Here is a 21,398-nt window from a genome sequence, read left to right as displayed (position 1 = left end):
CGCGCATTCTGCCACAAGACTCTTTTCCATCCTCCATCTTTCTGTCTGCACCCCAGACACAGATCTGCACTGATGGGGAGGGGTGGGTTAGAAGTCAAGGGTTTTGTGGAGAATGAGAGCCATTTGGCAACGGACCAGGGCACCAAAGTTCAGCAGTTGGGCAACGTAGCCTGTCGCTCTTACTGCGTGTCCCTGAGTATACTCGGAGGACTTCCGGGTCTCAGAGGCAGGAACACTGGGCTTTATCTCTGTTTTAATCCAAGCTCTGAAGCTGATTTATCGCGGGTGATTGCACAGGTCCTGTTTCTTTTGAGGGCTTCAGTTTCGCAGTCTTCCATTCAATGGGATGCTTGTTTCCGGGTCTGGTTTGGAGCCACTACCGTGTCACAAAGGGGCCAAGGGGCCAGTCCATCTTTGGACTTTGGGCTCCGGTCTTTCAAGACTCAGTTGCCTGGCGGAGGGGTGGCAGTTATCCCAGCGCTTCTGGCTATTTGGCCCCCAAGGTCATCCCTGACAATGTGGCCTCCATTCAAGCAGTTGCTTCAAAGATTAAAGGCCTCTCTGCTGAGATCTTCTTACAAATCCCTTGATCCTCTCCTTTCCACCCTTCCTGCCAACCGGGGACCAAATGGATGTGTGCAGGCCTGTGCACATGCACAGCCCCCTGGCCCGCCAGCTGATCTCTGGACCTCTCACCACCACCTCTTAGCCAAAGATTCGGGGCAGGGGGGTGCGGTGAGGACTTGGGAGGCTTCCCCAGGAGCCAGGCACAGAGTGTCGGGGTGAATTCTCAGTTCCTGGTTCTGCTTCTTTATTTCAGCTGAGCAGAGGGCTGGGAAAAGGGAGAGGCTGAGAGCACATCTCAGGTGAACAGCTTCCAGCAACAGAAGGCAGGCAAGCTGCACAGGCACAAAGAAGGGGTAGAAAATTAGGGAGGGACATCGAGGCAGAGGCATCTACCCCATTTTTTCTTTTGATTCAATGACTGTATTTTTCATATCTGTAAGTTTTACTTGGTTCTACTTCAGATTTGGTTCCTTTTTAAAAATTGTTCTGTTTTTAATACTCTAAAATTAATTTTGCCTAGTATGTTATCTAGAGCTGCACCAATGTTCACATCTTCATTTTTTGACCCCTGGAGATTGCCCTTACTTTATGGAGCCCTTAGCTATGTAAATAAGAAGTTTGTCAAATTTTATGCAGCATTTCTTAGTGTTCTGCTGTATTTCCCCAAAAGAAGAGCTCTGGCTTGAAGTTTTTTATTTTTATTTATTTATTTTTTAACATCTTTATTGGAGTGTAATTGCTTTACAGTGGTGTGTTAGTTTCTGCTTTATAATAAAGTGAATCAGCTATACATACACATATTATGGCTTCAGTTTTTAAGACCTCCTCCAGCTCCAAGATTCTGTTGTTATTGGGGTGTGTGTGTGTGTGTGTCTAAGCAAAGGTGGCTATTTGGAGGGGGTGTCTAGCATAAGCTAACTAAAAGTTTAGGGAACTTAGATCCTGAGGGCAGAGGCTCCCACAGGGTGAAGGAGATGAAATTGGAAGGGTGGTTGTGACGTGATTGCAGAGTCTCGAGTGCCAGGGTGCCGCGCGTTTGGACTTGGTAGAGAGCAATATAGAATTTTTTTAATTTCTTTTTTTTAATTGCAGTACAATTGATGTACAATATTATATAAGTTACAGGTGTACAATATAATGATTCACAATTTTTTTAACTTTTTATTTCATATTGGAGTATAGTTGATTAACAATGTTGTGTTAGTTTCAGGTGTGCAGCAAAGTGATTCAGTTATACGTATACATGTATCTGTTCTTTTTCCAATTCTTTTCCCAGTTAGGTTGCTACAGAATATTGAGCAGAGTTCCCTGTGCTCCACAGTAGGTCCCTGTTGGTTATCCATTTTAAATATAGCCTTGTGTACATGTCAATCCCAAACTTCCTAACTATCGCTCTGCCCCACCTTTTCCCCTCTGGTATCTTAAGTCTGTTCTCTAAGTCTGTGAGTCTGTTGTGATTCACAGTTCTTAAAGGCTATACTCCATTCATAGTTACTATAAAATATTGACTGTATTCCCCGTGTTGTTCAATATATCATTGTAGCTGATTTTTTTTTTTTTTCTTTGCGGTATGCGGGCCTCTTACCGTTGTGGCCTCTCCCGCTGCGGGGCACAGGCTCTGGACGTGCAGGCTCAGCGGCCACGGCTCATGGGCCCAGCCGCTCCGCGGCATGTGGGATCTTCCCGGACCGGTGCACGAACCCGTGTCCCCTGCCTTGGCAGGCGGACTCTCAACCACTGCGCCACCAGGGAAACGTCTGTTTTTTCTTCATTGCAAGTCCTACCCCTTTATTGCCCCTCCCCGCTTCCCTCTCCCAACAGGTAGCCACTAGGTTGTTCTCTTTATCTGGGAGTCTATTTCTATTTTGTTATATTCACTAGTTTGTTGTATTGCAACATAGATTTTTGAAAGCAGGGATTTTATATGATGAGGGCAGTGTTTCTTATTTTCATCCACGGATTCATGCTTTAATTCTTCAGACACTTACTGGACACCTTTTTTTTCTTTTTTTTTAAAGCAGTTCTTTATTTATTTTAAAATTTATTTTATTTACTTTTTTTGGCTGCGTCGGGTCTTTAGTTGTGGCTTGCGGGGTCTTCGTTGCAGCACCTGGGCTTCCCTCTTGTTGTGGCGCACGGGCTCCAGAGAGTGTGGGCTCTGTAGTTTGCGGCACGCGGGCTCTTGTGTGAGGTGCGCCAGCTCAGTAGTTGTGGCACATGGGCTTAGTGGCTCCGCGGCATGTGGGATCTTAGTTCCCCGACCAGGGATCAAGCCCACATCCCCTGCATTGGAAGGCGGATTCTTTACCATTGAACCAGCAGGGAAGTCTGTGGACACCTTTTATGTCCTAGGAACAGTGATTATTGGCAGATGAAGCTGCTGGAGGTTCGTAAGATGGTTTGGTGACAGAGGCCACCTAGGTGGTCACTGCAGTGACCTAAGGTGTGGGCGATGAGTGCCTAGCTGAGGAGGGTGACAGGAAAGCTGAGACCTGTCAGAGAAACATGTGACACTTTGGCAGTATTGTTGATGCAGAAGGTGATAGGATACTAAAGTTCTGAGCTTCACACGTGGTCCTCTGGCTATGCTCTGCCGTAATCATTTAAATTAAGGGCCGCCTTGCACACCCAGTATCTTAGAAGTGGTCTCTGGGGAAGAAAGTTCCTCTGTTTCTTCTTACACTTTCCTCTGGGACCTGGATGCCATGCTGGTCCTTCAAGAGAATACATACAAAGGGACAGGAGACAGACACTCATTCACCAAATATGTAGTGAGTGTGCGTACATGCTAGGCAGTGTTGTAGGTCTTAGGGATGGAGAAGGGAACCAGACATTTCAGGGCTTTGCTGTCATGGAGCTTACATTGCATGAGGACAAGACAGGTAATGAACACTTCAACAAAGAGATGAGAATTTCAGATGGCGGTGAGGTCTTGGGAGAGAATGAAACAGGTGATGGCATAAAGTTTTTGGACGGAGGATGGGAGAATTGAGGCCAGGAGAGTGAGGGGCTCCCGAGGGTCAGTGCCACAAGCACCCCAGGAATTCAGAGGATGGGAGCTGGCAGAGGGGGGACGTGTGGGCCAGGGTCAGCGCTGGTTTTTAGGAAGCGTATCTTCCTGCCACCTCCCATAGTCCTGGAGCAGTGTCCTCCTTCCCCCTCCTTCTGGGGGGATAGGGTTGGCCTCCCACTCTTGGTTTCCTGCTGGGAGTACCTGAGCCAGGGCTCTGGCCAGGGGCTCTGTCTAGGCTTGGGGAGAAGTAATACAGCAAGTCCTCTACAAACGAACGAGTTCCGTAAGTCCGGTTTGTTCCTGAGTCCAACAAAGTTAGCCTAGGTACCCAACTAACACAATCGGCTATATAGTGCTGTACTGTGATCGGTTTATAATACTTTTCACACAACTAATACATAAAAACAAACCCCCAAATTAAAACATTTTTGATCTTACAGTACATTCCCTTGAAAGATACAGTAGTCCAGCACGACAGCTGGCACACAGGGGCTGGCATCGAGTGAACAGGCAGGAAGAGTTACTGACTGGAGGAGGGAGAGGAGGTGGGAGATGGTAGAGCTGAAGGGTCGTCAGCAACAGGAGACGGAGGAAGCTGCAATTTCACTCACGCCTGACATTGATGGACTGCACGTTTGTATCTTTGAAATTTCGCAACTTGAAGGTTCATACGTAGGGGACTTACTGTAACGTCTGTTTTTTCTTCATTGCAAACTTGGATCCCAAAACTGGGGTGTGGGGAGCACATCCTGTGGGCATCCCCGTTGGAATGAATCTCTGCCCCCCTCCCTCACTCTGCTTTTTTGTACTCCGTTAGGGTACTACTCAGAGGCTGCCTTGCCTGGGTTATTTCTGTTTGTCTGTCTTCCCCCACGAGATTGCATTTCTTGAGTGCCGGACCTGGGCACTTCCCCCTTGGTCTCCCTGGTGCAGAGATTTTTAACCTTTTGTGGCTTGTGTACACTTGTAAGAATCTGATGAGGAAACTGGCGACCCTCTCCCCAGAAATTTGCCTCCCCCCCTCATATTTTGCATAATATTCTGGGAAGGTGCACAGGCCCCTGACACCCCTCTGTGGATCCCTAGTTGAGAACTCTGCCTGAATGCCTTGCCCGATACCTGCACATGGTAAATTCTCAGAGTTTGGTTGACTTGGGGACATCCTCCCAATTAAATCCCTCTACCCTAGTTGCGGTGGTGGGGAGGGGAACAAAGAGCCAGGAAGCAGTCCGGCTGCTAGGAGATGCAGAGGAGCGCGTGTAAACTCTGGGAGTGACTGTCCAGAGAGCAGTAGCTTCACCGTCGCTTCTCGTCATGGGGAGCCAAGAGCTGGGGTCTCCTGTCCCTCGGGCTGGTCTTCCTCAAACTCTTCACCGCTGCTCTGCAGGCTCATGATACCCTTCTGCCTGCCGTTCACGCCCCTGCCCATCCTGTCGGCCTCATCCCTTTCCTGAAGCCTTCCTCGTTGTTTCTGTGCCAGCTGACCTCACCCTCTCTGGAACGTCTGTTGAACTATCTGAAACTCACAGCTGATATCTTCTTTGATGCCTCCTTCGTCTGGGTTGCTCTTGTGAACTCCAGCTTAGGTTGTCAGAGAAGCCAGAGGTGGCTCCCAAGTGTCCGGTCATGGCAGTTTGCTTCACCCTCCCCACGAGCACTCATGGAATTGATAGAATTCAGCACTGATAGAATTCAGCCCACATAGCCTTCGCTGGGCCTGCATTTCCCCTGTGTGGACACTGCCAGCCCTTCTGCCTTAACTTCTGAGGTTGCTGTGGTGTCCTCCACGCCACCTGCCAGTGTCTTTACTCTTCCCTTTCTCCCTCCCTCCCTCTCTTCCCTCCCTCCCTTCCTTCCTTCCCTCCCTCCCTCCTTTCTTTCCTAGCTTGCTCAGAAGTCAGACTACCTGAGTTTAAATCTGTGAGCAGGTGACTAAGCATCAATGTGTCCTGGTTCCTTATCTATAAAATGGAATTATTAATAGTGGTACCTACCTCACTGGGTTTCATCATGACAATTAAGTGAAGTAACACATATAAAGTACCTAGAACAGTTCCTGGTACAGTTCCTGTTTAATAAATCTTAGCTATTATTATTGATTATCACTTAATCAGCTTGTAAAGCCCCTTTGTCTCTCTTTTGATTGTTTTTTGGGTGCTTTCTCTCACATATCATAAAGAATCCTAGGATAGGAATGGAGCGCAGAGATTTTAAAATTCTGAGATGGAAAATACCTGCCTTTCTTATTCCAGGTCAGTGGCAGGCATCTCCAGTAGAACATGAAATTCTCTTCCTGAGCCCAGTTGCAGACTCAGAATTTTTCTCAACACAGCTCGCCAGGCTGTCGCTACGAGTTGACTGGAGTTGCCTCTTAAAGTGCAGTGTTTGCGCAGCCTTCTGATTTTACCGGCGAAGGATTTAAGGCCGGGAGTGTTTTCAGCACCTGCCCAGGGAGCAGTGCTGGGCCCAGGACTCCCAGTGCCCATGCAGTGCTCTCGCCATCCCTTTCTGCTTGCTGAGAAGCTTCCTTTTAATGCCTGAGATTCACGTGGTCCTTTTTCCCTGATGTGTACTAAGTATGCATATGACTGGTTCTCAGATCTATTTATCTTGCCAGTTACCTAGCTGAAGTTATTGCCATTTAGCTGGGGGTGGATCATGTGTCCAACTCAGCTGCTGTTGGGCTGATCTGTGGGTTTTCTGAAATTTCTCCAGCGACACTCTGCATTGATAGTGCACTGATAGCTGAAGGTCACCTGCAAGGAAGTTCTTATTGATGTTGAATTCTCATATTGCAAAGGGCGGCCAAGACGTGACAGTCCTCATCCAGCAGGTCCCTTTGTCCCTTGCACCCTCCCATCCTCAAAACAGAGCCCATTTTGGGCTTCCCTGGTGGCGCAGTGGTTGAGAATCTGCCTGCCGATGCAGGGGACACGGGTTCGTGCCCCGGTCCAGGAAGATCCCACATGCCGCGGAGCGGCTGGGCCCGTGAGCCATGGCCGCTGGGTCTGCGCGTCTGGAGCCTGTGCTCTGCAACGGGAGAGGCCACGGCAGTGAGAGGCCTGCGTACCGAAAAAAAAAAAAAACAGAAAACAGAGCCCATTCTGCTAAAGAAGCATAGACCTTAAAAAAAAAAAAAGCACATGGAGTTAACGATTTCCTGTCTTACCTCCTTGAGTTGAGGAGGGATGGGGAATAGCAATAGACAAAGCTGATTGATTGATTGAATAGATCTTTATTGGAGTATAATTGCTTACAACCACTATGGAGAACAGTATGGAGGTTCCTTACACAACTAAAAATAGAACTACCATACGACCCAGCCATCCCACTACTGGACACATACCCTGAGAGAACCATCATTCAAAAAGAGACGTACCACAGTGTTCACTGCGACAAAGTTGATTTTAAATCAGAAGAATCCAGGAGCACGTGAATCATGAAACCCTTTGGTAGGAAAACATGTAACAAATTGTGAAAAATGTTATCTTCTCCTGCTTCTCTGTAGAAGGATACAAGGGGATGAGGGCTGATGTTTTCATAATCCTAGTACTAGGATTATGGGAGTCTGTAAGTGGCAATTCTTTTTGGGGGTAAAAGATGAAATGGATGACAAGTTGAAGAAAAATTGCAGGTAGACAGCAATAAGTGGGTTCAGAACGTGTTTGGAAGAGTTCAGAGAGGAGGTGGAAATAATAATATTAAAGCTTGATTTAGCATGTTGAATGAGAATTCAATTTTGCTCTGATGCATGAAAATTAGAAAAATGTTTGCATAAGTAACATTCTACAATAGTGAAGCTTTAATTATACTCCTTAGGAAATACCACCTGTCTGTTGCAGGGAAACATTTACGGAAGCAGGAGCTATTAAATTGGAAGTTGATATTTACCACTTTGAGAAAAAGAAATGGGTATAAACTGCCCAAGGTACTTGCTCATGTAAAAATTAGGGGGGGGTTCGATTTCTGGGAAATGAAAATATACTGTAATATTTTTAGGGAAACAACTATGAAATACTTTTGGCACCACTTACAGATCCAAAGTAGTTTTCTCTTAGTTTAGCAAGATAAACATATATTGTACATAACTTGGTTTGTACAATAAATGATTACGCTTGGTATATTTAGATGTCGGGAAGCCTGAAAGGCAGAAGAAAACCCCAAAGTTGTTTCTTCTAAAACCAAGAAAAAAAATTCTCAAGAAGGAGTTGTTTTTCTATACTTTTCTGCTCCTTTATGTCTCTGAGAAGGTTTGGAAACTCCCAGGGTGGTGAACACTTTCCCCAGCTGGCAGGGCTTTCAGGAACCAGTCACGTGAGGGACGCATGGATGCCTGGGGAGAACAGTGGCCCTTGTTTCACGTGGAACCTTCTTCCTGGGAACTTGGACCCAGTCAGGCTGCCGGCATACTTTGGGATTAGAGGCTGCTGCCCCTTTTCCCGAAGGAAGATCAGTCATTTCCACCTGTCTGGGAGGGTGTCCTCGGCCAGAGCCTATGGGTGGGGGACCATTTGCATGCTGAACCCTGGAGTTCACGGGGAAGACAGCAGCTAGGGCTGCTCCTTTATTAGAGAGGGCAGGCAAGAGGTGCTGGCATAGACAAACCCGTGAGACCCACTGAAGGGTTCCGACTCTCAGAACAGGAGAGAGATGCGGATGGCTCAGGAGCTCAGCGGGCTGCAGTCTGTGGTCCAGGCTCTCCCCTGGGCAGCTCAGCACCTGCGCAGGGCCTTTGGATTCACGGCTGTGCCTTAAGGGTGTCACTGTCCTATCCTGCCCAGAGCCCTCCCCTCCACCAGCTGATGGATGTTCCCTGGGCTGCCAGAGCTGGAATGGGGGAGTGGGATGTGGAATCTGGTCTTCAGCAGAAGGGGCTGCACCTGCGGGGGCCTTTGGCCGTCCACAGCCAGCCAACGAGGGAGACAGAACGAACCGTGAAGGAAACGTGGAGGAGAAGTCGTGCTGCTAAGGAAGAGATGAGCAGCAGGGTCAGGTGCGGGTGAGAGGTCCCAAAGGGAGGCCTGGCGTGCTTGGCCAAGCAGCAGGAGGTCACTGGTGAGCTGGCTGATCGACTGAGGCCTGTCCTAGCAGAAGGAGGAGAGGAGAAGCCATGTTACAGAACCGGAGCATCTGGGCTTTCTTTTCAGCACAGTGTAAGGGGAAAGGACCCTGGGCTGGAGTCAGGGGACCTGGGTTCCAGTCTTGGTTCTGATCTGAACTGGCTTTGTGACTTTGAGCAAGTCACTTCTGCCCTGTGGGCCTCGCTTCCTTATTTGCAAATGGAGCAGGCTTCGCTCCTTGGTCCTTGAGGTGCTCTCTGGCTCTGACACTGTTCGCAGAGGAAGCGGTGTTTGCCTCAACACTGAGGATTCTGAGCTGGAGGTGGCTGGAGAAAGGTTGGAAGCGAGAAGGTGCCGGATTCAGAGCCCTTCTCTACTCGCTTCCTAGCCGTGTGACCCTGCCTTCCCAGGCAGGCAGAAGTGGGAGTTGGGCACTGGGTCCAGCTCTTACTGGCGAGACAGTGGCCGTCCCCCACCTTCCCCTCCCCCACTTACCTGGGTGTGGGAGGACAGTCTCCCCAGGTGGGGTTGGTGAGGGAGGGGTGAGGCTGGATGAGCCCTGGGTAATGGGCCTGGGGGCGATGGTCTCGGAAGCCTTTGGCTGGAGAGGCTCGGTGACCTTGCGGGCATTTCACAGCCCCTGGTGACCACGGTCATCTTCCTTGTAGCCCTCCTACTCCTCTGCATTTCTGAGCAGTCCCCCGCCCGGAGCCTCCCCGCCGTCCCTCCCTGCCCCTGGGCAGCCCTCTGTGTGCTCAGCCCCCAGAGGCAGGCCTGCTGCCCGGGATCGGCCTCTTATTTTCGCAGCTCCAGCCACAGGCTTCCTGACCAGACCGTCAGAAGCTGGGGGGCTTGGAGGTGGGGGTCAGGGAGCCATGGGCTCGGGCTCTGCCTCAAAAGGTGCCCCTCCTGGAGGAGATGCCCCTCCCAAAGAAGGGGGTGGGCACTTCTGGATTCTCCCTCCCAGGGTCCCTGGCTCAGGTCACCTGACTCGGTGAGTGTCCCCATGCTCTCTGTGATGGGAATGATGGTCCTGACCCCACAAGGCCATGGTGGCCATTGAGGCCCTGGCACATTTAAGCTCACAGGAGAGGGTGTGTTCCTTTCCTTGCTGGACTTCGAGCTCAGAACAGGACAGCGTGTTCCCAGAGGTGCAGACGTGGAGGAGAAGCTGAACTTCCACACACACATGCTTCTGTTCCCGGTCCCCCAGCCCGAGGCTGACCCTGCGGGGGAAGCGGGACTCTGCTCTGTGCTGTGGTCCCTGCCCCCTTGCTGTCCTGAGGCTCCCAGGCTCCCATTACCTCACCGCAGGGCCCATCTGGCAGAGGGAGCGTGGAGCTGCCTGGGTGGAGAGCAGGAGGCTAATTTTAGACCTGGGGACTCCCTGCCAACAGCTGTGGCTGCCTGGCAGTGGGGCTGGGCTGCCCGCCGAGAGCCCTGGGCCCGGCCCTCCAGGTCTGCTCTCGGGAACACATTCCTGCCTCTGTCCCAGCTGCAGGATGGCCTGGGGGGACAAGGGTTCCTCTGCACAGGGGGTGGGACCTTGAAGCCACTGCTTTCTCCAAGTCTTCCTTTTCCCTTCTTGCATAAAGATAGCTCAGTCCTCCTTCTCTTTCTAGGTGGCTCTGTACCCCAGAAACTACTGATAGGGTACCTCCATCGTGGGGCAGCTGGGGCAACATGGAGAAGAGACAGAATCCCCAGACTGTCCTGGGTTTATGGGCTAAATCCAGCCTCCCGCTCACCACCAAGCTAAGTCTAATATCGTTTTTCTCAACCTTTTTCCTCTTGGCACACCTCAAAAATGATGGAAGAAGGTATTTGCATCACATATGGAGGTAAAGAGATAAGCATATTTGTGGTTGGAGACAGCCAGCCCCAGGGTTCTGCTGCCCCGGGAACTCAAGGGGTTGGTACTGGCACCTGTGTCACCCACGCGAAGCCCGCCAGGGGGTCAGGACACACCTGTTGGAGGCTGTGACATCATTCTCCAGCATGCCAAGTCCTAGCCCCAGGAGACAGCTCCTGGGTTAATCGTAGGTTTGTGCTGGAAGGGGACCCAGGGAGCATGGAAGCTGTCCTCACCTTTTACAGATGAGGAGACTGAAGACTAGAGAAGTTTTGCCCAGGGTTAAGCAGATGAGACTTAAAAAACCAGTCGGGCTTCCCTGGTGGCGCCGTGGCTGAGAGTCCGCCTGCGGATGCAGGGGACACGGGTTCGAGCCCCGGTCCGGGAAGATCCCACATGCCGCGGAGCGGCTGGGCCCGTGAGCCATGGCCGCCGAGCCTGCGCGTCCGGAGCCTGTGCTCCGCAACGGGAGAGGCCACAACAGTGAGAGGCCCGCGTACCGCAAAAAACAAAACAAAAAAAACCCAGTTGTGGTTCTAGTTCTGCTAGGACATTTCTTCATTTATCCGATATTTATTGAATACTGTGAAGTTCAATATTCTGGGGATACAAAGATGAAAAATAGTTGCTGGGACTCAATCTGTTTTTGGTGAAAAGAAGATCAAGGAAAAAACAACAACAACAAAAAGATACCATTTTTCCCACCGTCATATTGGCAAAAATTAAAGATTTTGACCTTCAAAAAAAAGATCAAGGAAGCAGTTCGGGAAGGTGTTATTTTGGGGGAGAGAGATGGGAATGAGATTGGACAGAGACACAAGAGGCTTCAAAGGAATTGATTATGTCTACTTCTTAGGCAGACTGATGGGCACACAAGTGTTATTCTTTGTTTTTAAAAAATAAGTTTATTTGTTTATTTATTTTTGGCTGAGTTGGGTCTTCGCTGCTGTGTGCGGACTTTCTCTAGTTGCCATGAGCGGAGGCTACTCTTGGTTGTGGTGCACGGGCTTCTCATTGCGGTGGCTTCTCTTGTTGCGGAGCACGGGCTCTAGGCGTGTGGGCTTCAGTAGTTGTGGCACGTGGGCTCAGTAGTTGTGGCTCGTGGGCTCTAGAGCGCAGGCTCAGTAGTTGTGGCGCACGGGCTTAGTTGCTCCACGGCATGTGGGATCTTCCTGGACCAGGGCTCGAACCCGTGTCCCCTGCATTGGCAGGCGGATTCTTAACCACTGCGCCATCAGAGAAGTCCAGGTGTTATTCTTTAAAGCATTCATCTGTATCCTTTTATATGTATGATATAATTCTTTTAAAAAGTAATTTAAAAAATACAGGGAGTTTACAAACTACAGAAAAATGGCCTTTGGGGGGCTTAGGTAAGCAGAAGAGAGACAGGTCAATCAGTTATTACCTGGCAGGTGAGGGGTGCTAGTGCAGAGCTATTGTAATAATAGCCCACCGTGTGTACTTTGCAAGGAGCTCATTCAATCTTCACAATGGCTCTTGGGGGGATGGGAGCCTTTATATAGATGCCACTTTACGGGTGAGAAAACTGAAGTTCAGAGAGCTTACTTACCTTGTTCAGGGTTTTGTGGCGAGTCATCTTTGCAGTCAAGTTTGAGTGCGGACATCCTAGCCATTACATGGGTTGATTTCGCAGTCAGTTGGCCTGTGGGGTTGGGTGGAGGATATAAAGGCAGGAAGGTTACTTAATCTCTGTAAACTTCTACTTCCAAATCTGATAAATGGAACTCATTTTACTTGGTGTTCCTTCTTGTGCAAATAATTTGAATATAAAAGCACTGTATCAGTGTGAAAGCTGACACTTACTGAGAAGTAATGCTGTGTCAGCTCCTTCTCAGGTAGTACCTCCTCTGATCTTCCCTGTGCCCCACCGAGAGCACCAGGCAGTCTGCCTTCTTGCTCTCAGCATTCCTCTGTTAATAAAACTCCCTTCTCCCTGCCTTCTCCAGGGGAGCTGGCTTCAACTTTGCCATGACGTCCATTCCGGAGCTGAGATGCTAGAGATACAGAGTCCTGTCTTTAGCCCACCCCCAGCGTGAGCGATACTGTTCTGTTGGCCCACGCCAAGTTCTGTGGTTATCTCTGGGGAGGCACCATCACCCTCAGCTGAGAAGGGGAAGGCTTTGAAATCCTTAGTCTGTCCCAGTGGTTCTCAATCTGGCTGCACATTTGAATCACCTGGGGAACTTGAAGGACTGTCCTGACCAAGACCTCACCGCAAGTCAATCAGTTAGGTTGGGGGGTGGATGAGGGCGAAGCATCAGCTTTCCAGGTGATTCTAACGAGTAGCCAAGGTAGACCACCTTAGGGCTGCAGTTTCTCTCCGCATGGGATGAGCTAAGAAATAAACGGCCATGAAGAGGAAGGGAGTACACAGCTGAGCAATGACCAGGATGCCCCTGGGCCCCAGGCTGGTCCAGGATTAGGCCAGGGAAGCCTGGAAATGGGACAAGGAACAGGGAAGGAAAGACAGGGAGCAGGAAACGAAAGAGGAGAAAATGGAAAAAAAAAAAAGCTTAGTGTTGGAGGATGCTAAATTACCCCCTGTGATGACCCCATACCTGTCCAACAGTACCTGTTCTGTGAGTTCAGGTCCAGTCAATGAACATTTGGTAATTCGGTGTGTGAGAGCTGCAGCAGGTACAGAGAAGCGTGAACCCCACCCTGTTGGTATTGCAGGAGCTATGGTGTTCTTGCACAGACAGATGTGTACATCAGAAATAGTACATCCCCTTGGCTTGTTCTCCCCAGTGCCCAGAAACCCCCTCACCTTGGGTAAAGCTTATTACTTTTTTTTTTTTTTTCGGGTTCACGGGCCTCTCACTGTTGTGGCCTCTCCCGTTGTGGAGCACAGGCTCCGGACGCGCAGGCTCAGAGGCCATGGCTCACGGGCCCAGCCGCTCCGCGGCATGTGGGATCTTCCCAGAACAGGGCACGAACCCGTGTCCCCTGCATCGGCAGGTGGACTCTCAACCACTGCGCCACCAGGGAAGCCCAAGCTTATTACTTTTGTTTAGAGTCTGTCATGTGAGGGCAGGAACCATGTCTGTTTTGGGTCTTAGTTCTGGTATTGCCCAGAACCTAGCATTATGCCTTCTTCAAAGAAAGCCCTCAGCTGATTCCATATTTGTTTAATAGAATTTGATTGTTTGAAATAACTAGTACAAGGTGAGTGCTAAGGGAACCTGGAGCATGATTATGTGCTCAAGTGCCTGGCACAGGTAAGAGAAAGAAAATCTAGCTGGGGGAGGAAGGCTTTGTGGTGGAGGTGGGATTTGAACTGGGACATAAATGATGCGGAGAACTTAGATAAATGGAGGTGAGGGACGATGAAGACAGAGGGCCAGGCCAGGCTCTTCCTCACGCCCTGATGGGAGCAGAGGTGGCTGCATTCCCCAGGGAAGATGGGCAGGGAGAGGAAAGAGGTCCTTACAGTCCAAGGGTGGCTAAAATCGAGAGATGCGGAGGGAGGAGCCAGCTATGGGAAATGGCTACAGGCTCAACAGATATGTGAGAGACAGCTGAGGTGACCATTTAAGGAAATTTTGTGTCCACTTTGAGCTGGATTCTATAATATCAGGAATCAGCAAATAGGTACTCTTGTGGTGGGTGGTGCTCACAGAGGTTCCATCCAGGAGCAAGAGATGTGAAGAAACCAAGACCCAGAAATAAGTGAATAACCTCAGAGTTGGGAGTCCCAAGCCCTTGGCTGGCCACGGAGAATGACAGAGCAGTGGTTCTCAGCCCCAGCTGCATGCTAGACCATCCAGGAAGCTGAATAATCCAGGCAAAGGGGTGGAGGTTATACAGGCATATATGTTTGTCAGCACTCATACAACTGTTTACTTAAAATGGATACATTTTATTGTATATAAATTATACTCAAATATAGTTAATTTAAAAACAAAACATAGTGGAGCCACAAGCTCCATAGGAACCAGTGCCAGGGTAGGAAAACCTAACCTGTAATTGACAAATTGCTGGAGGCTCCGTGTGGACAAGTCTGAGAGTTGAAAACTTCAGGGGGGAGAGCTAACACATAGCATAGTGATTATGGTCAACAATACTGAATTGTAAACTTCCAAGTTGCTAAGAGACTCGATCATAATTGTTCCCACCACAAGTATGTGACGTGGTAGAGCTGTTAGCAAACACTGTGGTGGTAATCATATTGCAACATATAAATGTATGAAATCAACATGTTGTACACTTTATGCCAATTAAGTCTCAATAAAAGAAATAAAAAAACCTCAAAACTTCACGGGTGCCCAGTCATGGGGGTGGGAGGTTACACTTCTGTGTTTTTACTTCCTGGAGCTCTACCAGGTCCTCATTCACCTGCAGTGAACACTGGAGGAAAATACCCATATGTTTCTGGCAGGGAGAAGGGAAAGGACCACTTTGAAATGTGCCAGAGCACTCTGTTCTTCTTAACAAGGTCTGCCCTAAGGAAAAGGTATTTTACCAGAGCCTGACGTACCTGGGGGAAGGGAAATACCCAACTCCAGGCCATTCTAGCTATCCTGTATTAGACCAGGAATTTAAAAATCTACGATTAATATCCTAAGAGCTTTAATGGGAAAAGTAGACCATGCAAAAGCAGATGGGTGATGTAAGGAGAAAGATCTTAATTCTAAGAAAGAATGAAAAAGAAATGCTGGAGATCAAAACCACTGTAACAGAGATGAAGGATGCCTTTGATGGGCTCATGAATAGACTGGACATGCCAAGGAAAGGATCTCTGAGCTTGAGCATGTGATGATAGAAACTTCCAAAACTGAAAAGTAAAGAGAAAAAAGACTGAGGAAAACAAAACAAAACAGAACAGGACGGACTGTCCAAGAACTGCGGGACAACTATCAATACAAAATGCGTAACATGTGCAATGGGAATACCAGAGGAGAAGAGAGAAAGGAACAGGAGAAATATTTGAAGCAATAATGACTGAGAATTTCCCCAAGTTAATGTCAAACATCAAACTACAGATCCAGGAAGCTCAGAGAATACCAAGCAAGATAAATCCCTTCCCCCCAATCATATTCAAACTTCAGAATATCAAAGATAAAGAAAAACATCCTGAAAGAAGTTGGGGGGTGGGTGGAACGCCTCACTTATAGAGGAGCAAAGGTAAGAATTACATCTGACATCTCAGAAACCATGCAAGCAAGAAGAGAGTGCAGTGAAGTATCTAAAGTGTTGAGAGAAAAAAAACACCAACCTAGAGCTCTGTACCCTGTGAAATTATCCTTCACAAGTGAAAGAGAAATACTTTCTCAGACAAACAAAAATTGGGGGAATTTATTGCCAGTACACCTGCTTTGCAAGAAATGTTAAAAGAAGTTCTTCAGAGGGAAGGAAAACTATATAGGTGAGAAACTCATCTATATAAAGAAAGGAAGAGCATTGGAGAATGAATACATGAAAGTAAAATTAAAAAAATTTTATGTTTCACAGATAACAGTTGTTCAAAATAATAATAGCAACAATGTATTTGATTATGTATGCTTATATGTATGCTTTAAACATCAGTGGGTCTAAATACACCAGTTAAAAGACAGATTGCCACATGGATCCAAAAATAAGATGCAACCTACATTGTCTACAGGAAACCAGCTTTAAGTATAAAGATACATATAGATTAAAAGTAAAAGAATGGAGAAAGATATACCATGCTAACATTAATCAAAGGAAGGCAGGAATAGCCATATTTCAGACAGAGCAGATTTCAGAGCAAAGAAAGTTATCAGGGATAAAGAGGGGCATTAGATACTAATACAACAGGAAGACATAACAATCCTTAATGTGTATGTGACTAATAGCAAAGCATCAAAATATGTGAGGCAAAAAATGATGGAACTGCAAGGAGAAATCGATGAATCCACTAAGATAGTTGGAGCCTGTAATACCGCTCTATCAGACGTGGCTGATCCAGCAGGCAGAAGATCAGTAAGGACATAGTTGAACTCAACAGCATCATCAGTCAACTGGGTATAATTGACTTCTATAGACTACTTCACCCAACAACGCCATATCACGCATTCTTCTTAAGCTCACACTGAATATTCACCAAGATCACTTTCTGGGCCATAAAGCACACTTTAACAAATTTAAAAGAATAGAAATCATACAGTGTCTGCTTTTGGACTGCAATGGAATTAAACTAGAAAAAAATAACAAAAAGATTGCTGGAAAACTTCAAATACTTGGAGATTAAACAACATACTTCTAAATAATGAGTCAAAGAAGAAATTTCAAAAATATTTTGAACTAAATGAAAGAGAAAATACCGCTTATTAAAATTTGTGGGATACAGTGAAAGCAGTGCTTAGAGGGAAATTTATACCATTGTTTTAATGTATAGGAAAAGAAAAAAGATCTGAAATCAATGACCTAAGCTTCCACCCTAGGATGCTCGAAAAAGAGAGCAAATTAACTCCAAAGTAAGCAAGGAAAGAAATTTTAAACATTAGATCAGAAGTATAAGTGAAATTGAAAATAGGAAATCAGTAGAGAAAATCTATGAAACCAAGAGCTGGTGGTTCTTTGGAAAGATCAATAAAGTTGATAAGCCTCTAGCCAAGCTAAGAAAAAAAGAGAGAAGACACAAATTACTAGTATCAGAAATGAAAGAGGGGACATCACTGTAGATTCCATGGACATTAAGAAGATGATAAAGGAATATTATGAACAGCCCTCTGCCTACAAATTTAATAACCTAGGTGAACTGGACCAATTCTTTTGAGAGATCCTGTCTGCTAAAACTTACATAGGAAGAAATGGACAATCTGAATAGGTGTATATCTATTAAACAAATTCAATAAATGATTAATAACCTTCCAAAACAGAAAGCACAAAACTCAGGTGGGCTTACTGGTGAATTCTACTAAACATTTAATGAAGAAAGTATACCAATTCTCAACAGTCTCTTTCAGAGGATAAAAGCAGAGGGAATACAGTTGACCCTTGAACAATGCAGGGGTATAATTTATAGTTGGCCCTTAATATCTACGGTTCCTCTGCATCCATGGATTCAACCAACCACAGATTATGTGGTAGTGTAGTATTTACTATTGAAAAATGTCCTTGTATAAGTGGATCCACAAATCTCAAACTAGTGGTGTTCAAGGGTTAACTTTACTTACAATTCATTCTATGAGGACAGCATTACCCTAATAGTAGAACCAGGGGGGGAAAATTACAAGAAAAGAAAACTGCAGACAATGATCTCTCATGAACATAGCTGCAAAAATCCTCAACAAAATATTAGCAAACTGGGGGCTTCCCTGGTGGCACAGTGGTTAAGAATCCGCCTGCCAATGCAGGGGACACGGGTTCGAGCCCTGGTCCGGGAAGATCCCACGTGCCGCAGAGCGACTAAGCCCGTGCGCCACAACTACTGAGCCTGCGCTCTAGAGCCCATGAGCCACAACTACTGAAGCCTACACACCACAGCGATGGAAGCCTGCACGCCTAGAGCCCGTGCTCAGCAACAAGAAAAGCCACTGCAGTGAGAAGCCCGCACACCGCAATGAAGAGTAGCCCCCACTCGCCGCAACTAGAGAAGGCCTGCGCACAGCAACAAAGACCCAACACAGACAAAAATAATAAATAAATAAAATAAATAAATTTATTAAAAATAAACATCTTAAAAATATTAGCAAACTGAATCCACAGTGTATAAAAATTATTATACACCACAGTCAAGTGGAATTTATCCCAGGTATGCAAGGCTGGTTCAGTATTCAAAAATCAGTTAATGTCATCCATCATATCAACAGGCTAAAGAAGAAAAATCACATGATCATATGGATACATACAGGAAAAACATTTGACAAAATCCAACATGCATTCATGATAAAAAGTCTCAGCAAGCTAGAAATAGAGGTGAACTTCCTCAACTTGACGAAGAACATCTACAAAAACACCTGCAGCTAATATTGTACTTAATGGTAAGAAGCTCAAAGCTTTTGTCAAGTTTAGACACAAAGCAAGAATGTCCCTTCTTACCACTGTTTTTCATTATACTGGAAGTCCTAGCTAATGCAATAAGACAAGAAAAGGAAATAAAAGTACACAGGTTGGGAAGGAAGAAACAAAACCACCTTTGTTCACAGATGGTATCGCCTATGCAGAAAATCTGAAAGAATCGACAAAAAACCCTCCAACCCCCCCCAAATTCCTGGAACTAATAAGCAAGTGTAGCAAGGTTGCAGGATACAAGATTAGTATACAAAAGTTAATCTCTTTCCCACACACCAGTAATGAACAAGGAATTTGAAATTAAAAACACATTATCTACATTAGAACCCCCCCCATGAAATACTTAGGTGTTTAGTAAAATATGTACAAGAGTTATGAGGAAAACTATAAACCTCTTATGAAAGATATCAAAGAAGAACTAAATAAATGGAAAGCTATTCTAAGTTCATAGATAGGAAGGCTTAATATTGTCAAGATGTCAGTTCTTCCCAACTTGATATATAGATTCAATGCACTCCCAGTCAAAAACTCAGCAAGTTATTTTATGGATATATACAGTCTGATCTAAAGTTTATATGGTGAGGCAAAAGACCCATAATAACCAACTCACCGTTGAAGGAGAGGAACAAAATTGGAGGACTGATACCACTCAACTTCGAGACTTGCTATAACTCTACAGTAGTAATCAAGACAATGTGCTATTGACACACAAAAAAGAAAAGCCAAGTAGGTCAACAGAATGGAATAGAGAGCCCAGAAACAGACCCACATTTAGTCAACTGATCTTTGACAAAGGAGCAAAGGCAGTAAAATGGAGCAAAGATAGTCTTAACAATGAATGGTGCTGGAACAACTGGACGTCCACATGCAAAAAAAATGAATCTAGGGCAGACCTTACACATTTCACAAAACTCAGCTCAAAATGGATTACAAGGGCTTCCCTGGTGGTGCAGTGGTTGAGAATCTGCCTTCCGATGCAGGGGACACGGGTTCAAGCCCTGGTCTGGGAAGATCCCACATGCCGCGGAGCGGCTGGGCCCGTGAGCCATGGCCGCTGAGCCTGCGCGTCCGGAGCCTGTGCTCCGCAACGGGAGAGGCCACAACAGTGAGAGGCCCGTGTACCACAAAAAAAAAAAAAAAAAGGATTACAAGATCTAAAACTATAAAACTCCTGGAAGTTAACAGGAGAAAACCATCTCATGTTAGGTATAACAAGGACTTCAGATACAACACCAAAGGCACAATCCATGAAAGAAATAATTGGTAAACTGGATTTCATTGCAGTTAAAATCTTCTACTCTGCAAAAATCAGTGTCAATAGTATGGAAACACAAGCAACAGACTGGGAGAAATATTTGCAAAAGATACACGTGATACTGTTATCCAAAATATACAAAGAACTCTTTTTTTTTTTCAACAGTGAGATATCACTACACACCTGTAAGAATGGCCAAAATCAAAAACTCTGACAACACCAAATGCTGGTGAGGATGTGGAGCAACAGGAACTTCATTCATTGCTGGTGGGAATGCAAAATGGTGCAGCCACTTGGAAGACAGTTTGGCTGTTCTTACAAAACTAAACATACTCTTACCATCTACTCCAGTAATCATGCTCCTTGGTATTTACCTAAAGGATTGTGTACACACCAAAACCTGCACACAGATGTTATAACAGCTTTAGTCATAATTACCAAAACTTGGAAGCAACCAAGATGTCCTTCACAGGAATATAGACGCAGACGTAAAGAATGGACTTGAGGACACAGGGAGGGGGAAGGGTAAGCTGGGATGAAGGGAGAGAGTGGCATGGACATATACACTACCAAATGTAAAATAGATAGCTAGTGGGAAGCAGCCGCATAGCACAGGGAGATCAGCTAAGTGCTTTGTGACCACCTAGAGGGGTGGGATAGGGAGGGTGGGAGGGAGACGCAAGAGGGACGAGATATGGGGATGTATGTAGATGTATAGCTGATTCACTTTGTTGCACAGCAGAAACTAACACACCATTGTAAAGCAATTATACTCCAATAAAGATGTTAAAAAAAAAAAAAAAGATGTCCTTCAGGAGGTGAATGGTTCAGTAAACTGATACATCCAGACAGTGCACTAAGAAGGAATGAGCTGTCAAAGCCATGAAGACATGGAGAAACCTTAAATGTGAATTATTAAATGAAAGAAGCCAGTCTGAAAAGGCCACATGCTGTATGATTCCAACTATTTTGACATTCTGGAAAAGGTGAAATTGTGGAGACAGTAAAAAGATCAGCGACTGTCTGGGGTTAGGGCAAAGGGGAGGCATGAGTCAGTGGAGTGCAGGAGTTTTAGGGCAGGGGATAAAGTCCCTCTTCAGTCAGCTCCTCCTGGGCAACCACTGTTCTGATTTCTCTAATAGATTCGCTTTGACATTCTTGAATTTCATTCAGATGTTCCCTGAATTATGATGGTTTGACTTAACGAGTTTTCGACTTTATGATGGTACAAATGCGATTGGCATTCAGTAGAAACTGTACTTTGGGGAATTCCCTGGCGGTCCAGTGGTTAGGACTCCACACTCACTACCAGGGACCCAGGTCGGGGAACTAAGATTCCGCAAGCCTCGGGGAATGGCCAAAAAAACCCCAAAACTGTACTTTGCATTTTGAATTTTGATCTTTTGCAGCAGTAGTAATACTGTGATCTGATCCTCTTTCGAGATGCTGGGCAGCAGCAGCCACAGCTCCCAGGCAGCTCTGCAGTCACGAAGGTGAACAACTGATACACTTAGAACCATCCTGTAGCACCCAGACAGCGGTTCTGTTTTTCACTTTCAGTACAGTACCCAATAAGTTACATGAGATATTCAACACTTTATAATAAAATAGGCTTTGCGTGAGGTGATTTTGCCCAACTGTAAGTTGATATAA

At 46.4% G+C, this 21,398-nt stretch overlaps 1 protein-coding gene across 9 annotated transcripts in view; it reads left to right on the top strand.

The window, feature by feature from the left end:
- Positions 1–21,398, top strand: part of B4GALNT3 (beta-1,4-N-acetyl-galactosaminyltransferase 3) — a 215,516-nt gene that overhangs the window by 9,935 nt on the left and 184,183 nt on the right. The window contains exon 2 of one of the 9 annotated variants that reach the window (XR_016394803.1): positions 10,263–10,481. The exons of the other annotated variants lie outside the window; for them this stretch is intronic. The gene's annotated coding sequence lies outside the window, so the exon portion shown is untranslated. The remainder of the gene's footprint in view (positions 1–10,262; positions 10,482–21,398) is intronic. 9 annotated transcript variants of the gene reach the window in all.

The sequence above is a fragment of the Delphinapterus leucas genome, chromosome 11, assembly GCF_059928025.1.
Source record: "Delphinapterus leucas isolate spDelLeu-1000000601 "Yukka" chromosome 11, BTC_Dleu_Yukka2, whole genome shotgun sequence".
Taxonomy (NCBI): domain Eukaryota; kingdom Metazoa; phylum Chordata; class Mammalia; order Artiodactyla; family Monodontidae; genus Delphinapterus; species Delphinapterus leucas.
The sequence above is the reverse complement of the archived record's forward strand: the minus strand, read 5'-3'. Positions and strand labels throughout refer to the sequence as shown.